This window comes from Mustela nigripes, chromosome 4 (assembly GCF_022355385.1).
Source record: "Mustela nigripes isolate SB6536 chromosome 4, MUSNIG.SB6536, whole genome shotgun sequence".
Classification (NCBI taxonomy): domain Eukaryota; kingdom Metazoa; phylum Chordata; class Mammalia; order Carnivora; family Mustelidae; genus Mustela; species Mustela nigripes.
The window spans coordinates 100611135-100626548 of NC_081560.1; positions in this window are offsets into that span (position 1 = coordinate 100611135).

Consider the following 15414-nt stretch of genomic DNA (forward strand, 5'->3'; position numbering starts at 1 on the left):
GAAAAGAAAAAAAATTAAAGAAAGAAAGAAGGAAAAGAAAGAAAAAAAAATTAAAAGGAAAGAAAACATACTCCATGCAGCACAGAGAGAAAATTTAATACTGAGAACTAGATTCAAGGGCATCAAAAACGTTAAAAAGCAAAGAGAGAATGGTGGGAAAACCCCCAAATTAGCAAAATCAGGAAACCACTACCAGATATCTCTAGGTCCAGAGGAATGATAGGATAAGGTGGTATTCCCTGAAGCATGGCACCAAGGTCTTAGCATAAGAGGAGCTCAGGAGCCTAAACCATACTGTAGGAAGTGCTACCCAGATATTACAGAAAAGGAGAAATATCTGGGTTTTTCCCTCCTCTAGCTAGTGCCTCCTCTAGATAGAGCAAATTTCTAAGAGTTTGGAAATCCACTTCCCAAGCCACTAGAACAGAGCAAGGGGAGGATAAAGAATGAACTTAACGGCAAACAGGTAAATGACTAGCCCAAAGAACCTTCAATTATATTTTTGTGCCTCATTCTTAAATATGAACAAAAAAGTTACCCAAAAGAAAGATAATGGGGGGTGGGGGAATGTTTTAAACATGAGAAACAAAAAGCAATTATCTTCTCAAAGAGATCTGAGATGCTACCGCACTCATGAAACAATAATATGAAGCTATTAAAAAGTCAAAACCAAAAATAGAACTCTTAGAAATTAAAAATCATTGTTAAAATAAAAAAAATCACATAAAAGTTGGAAGATTAAACTCTTCCAGAAAACAGAACCCCAAGATAAGAAATTGAAAAATATGTGCAGAATTACTTGGGAACGTACATTGGACAAACTAGAGTTCTAGAAAAAGATGGGAAAATAGAGGCAAGAACATTTGTAAAGACAATCTCCTAGAACTGAACAGTACAAGGCTCCAGATTTACAAGGCCCAGTAAGTGCTCAGCACAAGAAATAAATCACACCTAGGCAATTACTCATGAAATTTATCAAGGTAAAGAAAAGACCTAAAAGCCTCAATAATAACAATAATCAAAATCATAATCATCACAACAAACTACAACCCAGGAACTGCATTATTAGGTCTTTATCCAAAGAACAAAAACATAATTATTCAAAGGGGCACATGCACCCTGATGTTTATAGCAGCAATGTCCACAATAGCAATAATATGAAAAGAGCCCAGATTGCCATTGACAGATGAATGGATAAAGAAGAAATTTTATATATATATACACACACACATATATGTGTGTGTGTGTGTGTGTGTATACAGGCTTTTTTATACATATATATACATATATGTATATATATACACGTACACACACAGAGGAATATTACTCATCCTTCAAAAGGAATGAAATCTTGCAATATGCAACAACTATGGAGCTAGAGGGTATTATGCTAAGTGAAATAAGTCAGTCAGAGAAAGACACATGCTATATGATTTCACTCATTTGTGGAATTTAAGAAACAAAACTGATGAACACAGAGGAAGGAAAGGAAAAATAAAACAAGATAAAAACAGGGAGGGAGACAAACCACAAGAGACTCTTAACTACAGAGGACAAACTGAAGATGGAGAGGGAAAATGGCAGAACAGGGGAGGACCTTGTTTCATCTGGTCCCTTGAATTTAGATAGATATCTATCAAACCATCCTAAATACACATAAATTCATTCTGAGACGTAAGAAAATATATCTGGAATTCTACAAGCAGAAAAGTGACTGCTCTGTGCAAGGTAGGAGGTAGAGAGTTGTGAATCTGTGGAGAAAATATCAAAAGATAAATGGAGGGGGCAGGGAGCTTCCATGAACTGGCTACTGGAAAATGATCTAACACCGGAGCGTAAAATCAGAACCCTTAGAAATCTGCTCCAGTGAAAGACCTCCCTTTCTGAAAGAGGCTCAGGGGATGAAAAGGATAGAATTCTAGGTGGGTCACTGCAGTCTCAGGATCCCAGGAGACAGAGAACAAAGGGAGATGCCTGAACCAGCAGAGTGCCCAAGCAGCGAAGCAGGGAAACTGGTTAAGGTCAGCGAGCCCTGGAGAGGACTCTCAGCCTGGATTGTCATAACCCATGAGCTGGGCCAGCCAGGTGACTGCTCTTTGCCTGAGCCCCTTGAAAAGGATTGTGCCATTTACCACCTGAGGGCCATTTACCATCCCTCAGGAGGGGCAAAACATCTGCACCCATGACTGGGCAACAACTCTCAGGGCAGTGGCCCCAGAAAGGACAGTAGGGTGACACCCAGCCATGGCCCAGAGAGCAGTGTATGCATGAGCCCCCAGCCACCTGCAGTCCCGAGGATACAAAGGGCAGTGACACTTGTGGGTCCCTGGGATTCCCCCAGGAGGACTAAGGTGGGCACACACCGCAAGAGTCTGCAGAGTTTGATGCACACAAAACTGAAGACTGTTTGTCCCAGAGGGTTTATTAAAGAGGGGAGACCACAATCTTTCAGCCCTGGGCCAGAGACTGGGGCAGAGCCATTTTTGCTCTGATCCTCTAAAGAAGCGCAGAAGGCCTCCAGGAAACAAATGCCACACAGACTAACTGCTCACATTGAGCCCATTCGCACTCCCCCCACACACAAGGGGTGGGGCAACTCTGCCCAGGCAAAGACACCTGAGAAGCAGAACAGCAGGCCTCTCCCCCAGAAGACAGACTGGAAGAACAGGTGGACAACTTTATGGATCCCACAAGGCTGTTAACCTCCAGCATCAGGGAAAAATAGTATACTGAGCTCCAGGTGCTTTCTCACAAGTCATGTATCTTTCACTCTAACACTTTCCATTTCTTTTCTTTTTCCTACTTTTACTTTTTCCCCCTTTGACTAAATTCTTATTTTACCAACTTGGGTTTTTAAATCTCTTTTTAACATTTTTTACATCTACATTTTATAGGTACATGCTTCATTTTAGTCCTTTTTTTCACTCTATTTTTTCATTCTATCCAATACATACATACATATATATATATATACATATATATATATACATATACATATACATATATGTGTGTATAGAAAGAAAGCAAAATTTATATATGTGTGTGTGTGTGTGTGTGTGTGTGTGTGCGCGCGCACACACATATATATATAAAAGTTTTTCTTTCTTTGCAATTTGGGGATGTAGTGTCTTCTAACATCCAGACCAAAATTCAGTCAGGAACAAGTGGATCACCCTGCTTTGTCCACCCTGCGAGACTATAGTCTCTCCACAGCCCCATTTTCCTTTTTTGTTTCATTCTGTTTTACTTTTGTTTGCTTTTCTTTTTCCAACCACTTTGGATCTGTCTAGGGTATATTTTATTTGGGTATGGTTGATATTTTGGACTCTGCTCACTTGCTCCCCCATCCTTCTCTGGGCAAAATGACTTGAAAGAGGAATTCACAACAAAAGAAAGAACCAGAGGCAATGTTCTCTGCCACAGAGCAAATTGATATGGATGTAAGTAAGATGTCAGAGATGGAATTCAAGATAACAATTATAAAGTTAACAGCTGGGCTTAAAAAAAATAAACCACAGTAGAGAATCTTTAAGGATGGAAATGAGATCTACTCAGGCCAAACTTAAAAATGCTATGAATGAGATGCAGTCCAACCTGGATCCTCTAACAGTTAGGGTAAATGAGGAGAAGAGAGAATTCGTGATCTAGAGGACAGGATGATGGAAAGGAAGGAAGTTGAGGAAAAGAGAGAAAGACAAATCAGAGACCATGAAGAAAGGCTTTGAGAATTTAATGATGCCCTGAAAGTTAAATAAATAAATAAAATTTTAAAATGTCAGATTTATTGGGGTATCTAAGGGGATGGAAAGAGATAGAGGTCCAGAAGGTATATTTGAGCAAGTCATGGCTGAGAACTTCCCTAATCTGGCATAAGAAACAAGCATTCATGTCCAAGAGACAGAGAAAACCCCTCCCAAAACCAATAAAAATAGGTCAATACCCTGACATACAATAGTGAAGCTTGCAAATTTTAGAGAATATTTGCAGGAGAGGGGGTTCCATACCTATGGAGGGAGGAACATCCCAATAACATCAGACCTACCCACAGAATCCTCACAGGCCAGAAAGTGATGATATATTCAGAGTATTACATGAGAAGAATATGCAGCTGAGAATATTTTGTCCATCAAGGCTCCCACTCAGAATGGAAGGAGAGATAAAGAGCTTCCAGGACAGACAGAAACTGAAAGAATATGTGACCACCAAGCCAGCCCTGCAACAAATATTAGGCAAAGAGGGACCCCAAGAGTCACATAGACCAGAAAGAAAGAGGGACAATCTACAGAAACAGGGACTTTACAGGCAATACAACAGCACTAAATTCATCTTTCATTAGTTACTCTGCAAATGGGCTAAATGCTCCAATCAAAAGACACAAGTTATCAAATTGGATTAAAAAAGCAAGACCCATCCATATGCTGTCTACAAGTGACTCATTTTATTTTTTTTTAAGATTTTATAGAGATAGAGATCACAGATAGAGATCACAAGTAGGCAGAGAGGCAGGCAGAGAGAGAGAGAGAGGAGGAAGCAGGCTCCCTGCTGAGCAGAGAGCCCAATACAGGGCTTGATCCCAGGGACCCTGCGATCATGACCCGAGGTGAAGGCAGAGGCTTTTTTTTTTTTTTTTAAGATTTTATTTATTTATTTGACAGACAGAAATCACAAGTAGGCAGAGAGGCAGGCAGAGAGAGAGGAGGAAGCAGGCTCCCCACTGAGCAGAGAGCCTGATGCAGGGCTCGATCCCATGACTCTGAGATCATGACCTGAGCCAAAGGCAGAGGCTTAATCCACTGAGCCACCCAGGCACCCCAAGAGACTCAACTTAGACCTAAATATACCTCCAGACTGAAGGTGAGGGTAGAGAACCACTTATCATGCTAACCGACCTCAAAAGAAAGTTGGGGTGGCAATCCTCATATCAAATAAATTAGATTTTAAACCAAAGACTGTAGTTAAGAGATGAATAGGAACACAAGAAGATCTAACAATTGTACATATTTATGCCCCCAACTATATAAACCAATAAATAACCAAAGTAAAGGAATACATTGATAATACATTAATAGCAGGGGACTTCAACATCCCTTTCACAGAAATGGACAGATCACCTAAGCAGAAGATCAACAAAGAAACAAGGACTCTGAATGACACACTGGACCAGATGGACTTCACAAATATATACAGAACATTCTCTTTTAAAACAACAGAATACACATTCTTCTCAAGTGCATATGGAATGATTTCCAGAATAAAACACATACTGGGTCATAAATCAGGTCTCAATTGATACCAAAAGACTGAGATTATTTCCTACATATTTTCAGACCACAATGCTATGAAACTAGAACTCAATCACAAGAGGAGATTTGGAAGGAACTCAAACACATGGAGGTTAAAGAGTACCCTGCTCAAGAATGAATGGGTCAACCAGGAAATTCAAGAAGAACTTAAAAAATTCATGGAAACTAATGAGAATGAAAATCATTTCAAAACCTCTGCAATCCAGCAAAGGTGGTCCTAAGAGGGAACTACATAGAATACAAGTCTCTCTCAAAAAATTGATAAAATCCCAAATAAGCATGCTAGCCTTTCACCTAATGAAGCTAGAGAAAGAACAGCAAATAAAGCCCAAACCAAGCAGGAGAAGAGAAATAATAAAGATTAAAGGACAAACCAATGAAATAGAAACCAGAAGAACAGCAGATCAACGATCTACTGTTCATATCAGTATGAACAGTACTGATATGAATGAATCTATGATCAATGAAACTAGAACCTTCTAGTGGGGTCCTATCCTACCCAGAAATTGAGCTAGTAGGTATTCACCCAAGATATGAATGTAGTGATCTGAAGGGGCACCTGAACCCCAATGTTTACAATAGCAATGTCCACAACAGCCCATTTATGGAAAGAGCCCTGGTGTCCATCAACAGAGGAATAGATAAAGAACATGTGGTAATATATATAATGGAATACTACTCAGCCATCAGAAAGGATGAAATCTTACCATTTATATCAACATCTATGGAACTAGAGTGTATTATGTTGAGTGAAGTAAGTCAATCAGAGGAAGAATGGTTTCACTCATTTGTGGAATATAATGAATATTGCAGAGAATCATAGAGGAAGGGAGGGAAAAATGGAATGGAAAGAAATCAGAAAGGGAGACAAACCAAACCATGAGAGACTTTTAACTACAGGAAATAAGCTGAAGGTTACTGGAGGGGACATCGTTTCTTTATGGGGTAACTGGGTGATAGGCATTAGGGAGGGCCCGGGATGTGATGAGCACTGGGTGTTATATGGAACTGATGAATATGTTGGCTAATTGAATTTAAATAAAAATTTCAAGAAGTCAGTTGGTTATAACTAGGCATGTGGTCAAACTTATCTCTGTCAACTCTGTCTTAGGAGAGATGCTGAATTTCTCATAATCTTGAGAACAAAACAAAACAACAACAACAAAAAAATGACAGAGGGAAAGAGTGGAGGAGTCTCAATGCTGCTTCAATTTGTTTTAGAAACAGCATAAAGAAAATAATGGAATTATTCTCTAGCTTCTTTCCATCTCCTTGAGTCTTGTAATTCATTTTCCATTTTTATGGATAGGCTTTGAGTAGTTTTAAGTTCACAGAAAAATTGATAGAAAAGTACAGAAAACTATCATACTCTCCCCTGACTTCCTCTGTAGTTTTCCCTATTAACGTCTTGCATAAGCGTACATTTGTTACCATCAATGATGGCTAGTCCATAGTTTACACGAGCATTTACTCTTTGTGCTGTGCATGTCTGTGGGTTTTGACAAATGTATACTGCCATGGATCCACTATTATAGTGTCATACAGAATAGTTTCAGTGCATGAAAGATGCCCTCTGCTCCACCTAGTCCTCCTTTTCCTGCTGCCCCTCAATACCCTGGCAAGCATTAATTTTTTAACTGTCTATAGTTTTGCCTTTTGCAGAATATCAAATGGTTGGAATTACATAGTATGCAGCCTTTTCTGACTGGCTTCTTTCACTTAGCAATATCCTTTTAAGCTTCTTCCATGCCTTTCACGGTTTGATAGTACCTTTAATCAATAAATAATATTCCATTGTACAGATAGGTCAGTTTGTTTATTCATTAATCTACTGAAAGACATCTTGGTTGCCTCCAATATTGGCAATTATAAGTAAAGCCGTTATAAAGATCTGTGTGCAGGTTTTTGTGGACATAAGTTTACAGCTCCAAGGAGCGTGACTGCTGGATGGTACTGCAAGATGTTTAGCTTTGTTAGAAAATGCCTGTCTTCCAAGGTGATTGTATCATGTTGCATTCTTACTAGAAATGAATTAAAGTTCTGTTGCCCCATAACCTTATCAGCTCTTGATGTTGTTACTATTTTGGATTTTAACCACTCTGACAGGTAGTAGTAGTATCTCATTATTGTTTTAATTTGCAATTCCCTGACGACATGTGATATTGAACAACTTTTCATTTGCTCATTTGCCATCTGTATATCTTTGCGGAAGTGTCTATTCAGAGCTCTTACCTTTTTTTTTTTAATTGCTGATTTTTCAGAGTTCTTTGTATATTTTGAGTAACAGTCCTTTATCAGATATGTTTTGCAAATATGTTCTCCCACTCTGTGGCTTGTCTTTTTCTTCTCTTAACAGTGTCTTTTGTAGAGAAGAAGTTTTGACCTTAAGTAAATCACACTTATTTTTATCTTTCATGCGTTGTTCTTTGGTGGTTGTATCTAAAACCTGGTAACCAAACCCAAAGTCACCTCCGTTTTCTCTGATGTTATCTTCTAGACTTTTTTAGTTTTGCATTTTATGCTTAGGTCTGTGATTCATTTTGAGTTAATTTCTGTGAAAGGTGTAAGGTCTGTGTCTAGTTTCACTTTCTGAATGTGGATTTCCAGCTAGTCTAGTAGGTTTGTTGAAAAGACTATCTGTACTCCACTCTATGCCTTTACTCCTTTGTCAAACATCAGTTGACTATATTTGAATGGGTCTATCTCCTGGTTCTCTGTTTTGTTCAACTGATCTGTTTATTCTTTCACCAATACCACACTGTCTGAATTCCTTTAGATTTACAGTAAGCCTTAAAGCCTAGTATTGTCCATTTTCCATCTTCAATATTGTGTTGGCTAGTCTTTTGTTTTTCCATAAATTGTAGAATAAATTTGTTGATATCCAAATAACTTGCTAGGATCTTGATAGAAATTGTGTTGATTACCAAGTTGGGAAGACCTGACATCGTAAAATATTGAGTCTTCCTATCCATGAACACAGAATCTCTCTCCATTTACTTAAATCTTTGATCTCCTTCATCAATTTTTATAGTATATAAATAATAAGTAATATAAATCTTACACATATTTTAAATTTATATCTATGTTGACCTTCCTCCCTCCCTTCCTCCTCCTCTTTTTGGTGATGTAACTTCAGCAAAACCAACCTTCACAATAATACAACTTAGCTGCTACTCTCTGAACAATTTAAAACCCCAGGATGACATCCAGACTCAGTTTCTTTTTGTTTAAATGAGCATTACCAAGTAAGAAAATGCTCAAACTAAGAAATACATTCAACTAGAATAATATTAATACAATCCAAATTCTAATGCTCATTTCACTGAACCACAGTGCGCTGATGTCACCAAAAGTGTGGTGCCCACATTAAACTTTGATGAATATTTAGGGTATCTGACAATGGTTTTGAATAACCCTAGGCATGTTCTGAAAAGGAATCAAGAGGATAAGGTTTCCAGGATAGTCTAGTTTAGGGCATTTATTACTGCACAATTTGTTGAGGACATTAATTAAATTATGTTCATCTCTTCAGTATTGAGGTCTTTGTTCCCTTAGCCATGGTGGTGTTTCATTTGCTTTGTATCCATACTCATGAAAGAAGATTAATATCTTCAGACATAAAAGCATAGATTTGCTTTACCACCCCTCAAATGTCTTTGGTAGAATCCCTAATTCTTAATTTCAGCATCACATTTATATTTAAACAAAGACTGGGGCACCTAGTTGGCTCAGTTGGCAAGCATGTGACTCTTGATCTCAGGTTGTAACTGTATGTACTATGTTGGGTGTAAAGATTACTTAAAAATAAAATACTTTTTTTTTAAGGGCTTAATTTTTTTTTAATTTTTTTTATATAAACATATATTTTTATAAATTTTTAAAAATTATGCTGTAGTTTTGATTTCCAAATTTTCATTGCTGGTATCAGGAAAGCAACTGACTTTTGTATTTCAACTTTATATCCTGTAATCTTGTTTTAACTGCTTCTTAGTTCCAGATTTTTTTGATTCTTTGGGGTTTTCTACAATCATGTCATCTGTGAAGAAAGGTAATTTTCTTTCTTTTTCTTAAATCTATATGCCTTCCTCCCACCCTTTTTCTTGTTTTATGTCATTAGCTCGGACTCCAATATGATGGTGAATAGGAGTATATGTTGGGGGGGGTGGTCTTACAATTTTTTACTTTATTCTTTTAAATGAACTAAACTGGGCATCACCAAAAGAACCATCTCTCATTTAGGGAATATTCCAAAACACTAACAGAAATTGGGAGGACAGTAAGGAGGAAGAGTGTTAATTTTCTCATCACAAGATACCAATTTTATGGCCTAAAATTAAAACATTTTAAGAATATATATATCTTACAGTCAGTCTAACCTTCATGTTTTTCTCAATTTTTCTTAACCTAAGAGTTATAACTAAGGAGCAATACCACATGCAGTAAATTAATGTTTATCTTACATTCAGAAATAAGAAATTTTCATTTTGATTTCAGTTCATTTTTGTTAAACTCCAAGTATCTTATACATAATTTTAATATATTTTTATAGATCTGTTTTCTAGCTATTCACCTCGATATCTTCCTATCTGTGTAACTGTACAGAGAGAACTGGCATGAGACTTGTCTGTTAAAAAAGCATTTTACTGGAGCACTGGGTGTGGTGCATAAACAATGAATACTGTTACGCTGAAAAGAACTAAATAAAAAAAAAGCAATTTACTAGGTGAAGAGTAGTGATTATTTTCAACAATTTTTTCTTGCCAGTATTATCTGAATTTTTAATATAAAATAATAAAATATGTAATATAATAATGAGTATTATCTCAAAAATATAGTCATAAATGTTTTAAGATGTACTTAACAACCAAGAAAATTAAGATAATAACCCTAAGTCCAGATGTGGATGGAATTTGTCCTACAAATACACCATATGGTTAATTTTGACACTATGTTTACACGTGTTCCACCTTCTGTAGCAGTACTATATAATTTACGGAGTTAGGTACAATGTACTGACTTAACCCTCCCTGTCTGCACCTCGCTGAGGAGTGAAAATACTAGATCGACTAAAAAACAGTACAACCACAGGCTTCAGTATTATGCAGAACCCAGTTTATGAAACAGCTAAGTTGATGGACTACCCTTTCCACTCCCCAATTAGCAACTCTTGTTTCACCTATAGTAAAAGCTAGGACAATAACAGGATCATTCTTAAATTATCAACAATAATTTCAATACTATAGGTTTAATTCATGCGTGTTTAAATTATCAGCTTGCTTACTGACTCAGGGTAAATATGTCACTAATTGATGTACTTTTTAAGTATATTTGATTCTTAGTGGCACCTGGGTGGCTCAGTCTGCTGAGTGGCTGACTCTTGGTTTTGGGTCAGGTCATGATCTCAGGGTCCTAGGACTAAGCTCTACAATGGGCTCTGTGCTCATGGGGAGTCTGCTTGTGGATTCTCTCCCTCGGCCCCTTGCCTGGCACTCTCTCTAAAACAAATAAATGGATAAGTCATATATGTATATACATACACACACAGACACACACATATATAACATGGATTCCACTTTTTTTCTTGCATTTTTTTTTTTTAAGAAAACAACCATTTGTCCTGTAATTTCTCCAAATGGGCACTTTATCCCCCTGACTGCATGCTGGTAGTTAAGTTTAACATGTTCTTCAGTCCCTATATTTTTTGTAAATTGATCATTACATCTACAGTTTTGATGAGAGACTAGGTGTAATTATTCTTATTTTTTGTTAAAGCTATTTCACAGGTGATGTTAGATTGTTCTTACATCAGAGGTTCATGTCTGATATTCTCTCTTTTATGATGTTATCAGGCACTGATAAGCAGTACCCAGATTGTGGGTTGGAAAACTATGGCCTGTGGACCATCTGATCATGTTTCTATTACTGTAAATAAGGTTTTTATTGAAACACACAGTCACATCCATTCTCTTACATATTTCTTATGGCAGCTTTTACTACAACAGTAGAGCTACAACAGAGACTTTATGGCCTCCAACACTAAAATATTTACTATCTGATCCTTTATTGGAAATGTCTGTTAATCTGATTTATAGCTAGGTCCATTAATCTATTGTTAGTACAACATGTAATGTTCTCACTGTATAATTTTGTTGCTGCTGTTTAACACCAGCAACAATTTCATAAAAAGAAGTTTCCTCTTATCGATGAGTTCAGTCAGATGGTATAGGAAAATTAGAATAAATGCCTGATTCTTACCCTTTATTTGCCTGTTTTCAAATTAATTAGATGCTTCATTTATATTCTCCAAAGGTGACTGAAAAGTATTTAGGTATAATTATAAACACAAGGATTTAAACATATCCAGTGTGTTTCAAAACACTGCATTTATCATACTTACTGTCCCTTCTTTAGCCAGCAGGAAGCTCTTCAGATAAGCTCCTGAGTCCTTCTGACAGAACTCTTGTAGCCTTCTAGGATAATAATAGTCCAAACTCATCCTGCCTCAGCCTTGAATCCTCCATTTTTCCACAAAGCACTGGTTTCTCTTCCTAGAAAATAGTATAAAAAGACCATAATCTGGGGCTAGGAGCTCATTGCTACTGGGCTGAACATTGTTTCTAGTCCATTTTAGAGCATAGAACGAGGCAATCTTATTTATTTCTTTCAGATAAGATACTCCATAAATTCATTGTACTTCCAATTCAAACTAAAGATGACAGGGTTTTAATATAACCATGCCAGTCTTTTATCTGCTTTTCCTTTCAGGGACTCTGAAAATTCTAGCTTTCAATGACACCAACATAGTTACTCACTTATTTTATCCCATAATACACAAATAAGTCTCAAAAACAGTACCAACAAGCCTACCAAAAATATTACCAAAAACTCTTTAAGCTTACGCTTTTTAATTTATCCTTCTATCACAGAGATTATAGCTCTAAAATCACTTAGAACAGCTGCTCTGTATTTCAAAAGTTTACTCTCAACGGATTAAGACTTTAAAAGTAATCATGTAAAATATTCACAGTTCCAAAATCAAATCTACTAAATGAGATATATTCAAATAGGTTTCGCTTCTATTCTTATTCTCTCTACACTACAGGTAATCATATAATTTTAAAATTTCATCTTTTCATTAAAAAAATTAAATATGGGGCATGTGGGTGGTGCAGTCAGTTGCTCATCTGACTCTCGGTTTTGGCTCAGGTCAGTGTTGAGTCTGCTTGTCCCTCCGCCACCCCCTTGTGTGCACCTAAGCACTTTTCCTCCTCTTCTTTAAATTAATGTATTTTAAAATCTTTAGAAAAACATTATATGTGTGAAGATATTATTAAAATTTCTTAGGTGAGTTGTGACAAATTGTACACATTTTTCTCTACCTTGTTTTTTTCCTTTAACGAGACCATGGGGTGCCCACATGGCTCAGTTGGTGAAGTTACACGTAACTCTTTCCCTCCCAGGGCTGTCTGAGCCACATGCTGGGTGTTGAGATTACTTTAAAAAATTAATTGAGGAAGTGGTGATGCAACATGGGGGCTTATGTGGGTAGGAGAAGAATAAATGAAACAAGATGGGACTGGGAGGAAGACAAACCATAAGTGACTCTTAATCTCACAAAACAAACTGAGGGTTGCTGGGGGGAGGGGGGTTGGGAGAAGGGGGGTGGGATTATGGACATTGGGGAGGGTATGTGCTTTGGTGAGTGCTGTGAAGTGTGTAAACCTGGCGATTCACAGACCTGTACCCCTGGGGATAAAAATATATGTTCATTAAAAAAATAAATAAATAAATAAAAGACAAATTAAAAACAATTAATTGATTTCTAAAAAGACCTTGATCAGATATATAGACTTGTCAGTAATCTACTCATAGTAGTCAACACCCTAAGAATCAACTGAAAAATCTAAAATACAAAAACAGTTTGAGAATGGAACTTTTAAGAATATAAATATCCAAGAAAATGCTGAGAACTGGCTGATTATTCAGTTATACTAATGTCTCCTTCTTCCTCCGGCACACAATGAAACTGTTTCCTACAACTGGTGAGTTCTTGTCAATAAGATTTAGGAGAAAGTGACGGATGCTATTTTCAGGCTTCTAAACTCTCACTCAAGCTTCCACCTTCTTTCTCTTCCTTCATCTCTTGTCTGGAGGCAAAGAGGGACCAGAAGATTCCAAGGCCCTAGAAATTGGCAGCACTACACAATTTTTAGGAGCCTGACATGCTAAATGACTGTGTAAAACAGACCTCAAGTCCACCTTAGACTGGGTCTGGGCAAGGAATAAACAGTGTTAAACCAAAAGTTGTTTAGTAGCCTAACTTGATCATACAGGACCAGTGCAGGAAATAAAGTCTCTGAAGGAGACTCGGAAATGGTCAGGAAAGTAATTTTTTGTTTTTGTTTTTAATTATCCTAAAGCAAAGGTAGCAGATAGTTCCAAAAGGAAGTAGCTGATGATGCCAAGTGCTGTAAAGAAGTAACAAGAACTGTTTCTTAGAATTGACAATGCAGGGTTGCTGGTAATGAAGTATATGCCATCTAAAACTCTCACGACATTTTCACTGCTCTACTCTAGTTATTATGTTTATGGGGAATTAAGACACAATAACTTCTTTACAGTACTTTAAAAACTGTATTTGACATCATCATATTGAGCTCTAAAATGTTTTTGCCCCAAAGACACTTTGTTTCTATGTGCAATTTTTAATTTTTTCTGGAGTTCTTGTAACACATTCATGATTTTGCATTTCTTGAAGTGTAGGTCTATTATACTTACTAAGCATCAGCTTCTCCCTTTAAAAAAATGTAGCTCCAAACTGTGGAAAGAACCAAGATGCCTTTCAATGGACGAATGGATAAGGAAGATGTGGTCCATATACACTATGGAGTATTATGCCTCCATCAGAAAGGACGAATACCCAACTTTTGTAGCAACATGGACGGGACTTGAAGAGATTATGCTGAGTGAAATCAGTCAAGCAGAGAGAGTCAATTATCATATAGTTTCACTTATTTGTGGAGCCTAACAAATAGCATGGAGGACATGGGGAGTTAGAGAAGAGAAGGGAGTTGGGGAAAATTGGAAGGGGAGGTGAACCATGAGAGACTATCGACTCTAAAAAACAATCTGAGGGGTCTGAATTGGAGGGTGGGTGGGAGGTTGGGGTACCAGATGGTGGGTATTATAGAGGGCATGGATTGCATGGAGCACTGGGTGTGGTGAAAAAATAATGAATACTGTTATGCCAAAAATAAATAAAAAATAAATTTAAAAAAAATAAAATGAAATGAAAAATTCTCCTCAAAGTTGATACAAAAATGCAAAAAGAAAAAAATGTAGCTCTTCCCAGTTTCTGATACTTACATTAGGTAATATACAACAAAAAGACAGGTGCTATGGGGTCCTTGGTTCTTCACAGATCCTCCCTGCTCCCCACCTTTTTGTTGTGTGATGCTTACTTTATAAAATCACTATTTGTCTTAAAGGGGAAATAAAACATAAATTCCCAAGAGGGATTTAAAGGAAGTCTAGTAAAAGGAAATAGAGAGTTTGGGACAATACAGAGGGGCAGGATGTTTCAGAGGAATTAATAGATAAGGGAACAGAAATGTGTAAGTCTAGTTGAAGGAAACAAATAAGAGAACATCAGAATTGACACAAGTCAAGGACAGCTGTTGTGACATCAGCTTCAAAATGGTGAGCTCTGTACCTAGCATTTGTCTCTATGTGCAGAGCCAAACCAGCAGGGGATTTTTCCCCCACTTGGATTGGGAGGCATAACTTCCTAGGAATTTTTTCTAAGGTGGGAAGGTCCCTAAAACCCAGGATATGGTAGAGTTTTACTAACCCTTCATGAAATAGCTTATTACCTTAAAGAAAAAAAAAAGAACTTTAAAATTTGAAAATGTAAACTAGTAAGAACTGTCAATGGTAATAAAATGTAAACATTAGCAAACTGGAATTAGCCTTTACCTAAACAACAACAACAACAACAAATATATATATATATATATATATATATATATATATATATATATATATATATATCATATGGTACAATATTATTTTGTACAAAAAAAATAGAACTTCTTAAATTATGCAATAAGAA